Here is a 416-nt window from a genome sequence, read left to right on the forward strand (position 1 = left end):
CGCCTCTCAAAAGGAGCTTTGTGCTGGACCCGCTGCCTGCTGTGGCCAAAATCCCCCCCTCAACCCCCCCGCACCCCGATGCCAGACCCCTCACTGCGCACGGGGGGTTTTGCCGGAGGTTTTGCCGGAGGGCTGCGTGCCCCTCCATGGGTCAAAGGATTATTGGAACACGGCTCCGGGCATCAGATTTTAAATGCCAACGAGTTCTTCAGCCGGCAGAGCCGGGGCAGGCGATGGAGCCGAGTGCCACATCCACGGCAAACACCCACCCGGTTACACGTTGGGGTCCCACGAGCGCTGTAGATGAGACCTGGGAAGATGGGGGGTGGGGGAGTGGAGAGAAAGCCAAAAAAAAAAAAAAAAAAAAAAAAAAAAAAAAAAAATTTGGGAAAAAAAAACCCCCAACAGGCCTGCGG

General features: G+C 56.5%; 1 protein-coding gene across 1 annotated transcript in view; it reads right to left on the reverse strand.

Moving 5' to 3' along the window:
• The window catches only part of PAQR6 (progestin and adipoQ receptor family member VI), an 11,047-nt gene that overhangs the window by 4,407 nt on the left and 6,224 nt on the right, over window positions 1–416 (reverse strand). The gene's annotated exons all lie outside the window — the stretch shown is intronic.

Source organism: Charadrius vociferus, unplaced genomic scaffold (genome assembly GCF_000708025.1).
Source record: "Charadrius vociferus isolate BGI_N301 unplaced genomic scaffold, ASM70802v2 scaffold1089, whole genome shotgun sequence".
In the NCBI taxonomy this organism is placed as follows: Eukaryota; Metazoa; Chordata; class Aves; order Charadriiformes; family Charadriidae; genus Charadrius; species Charadrius vociferus.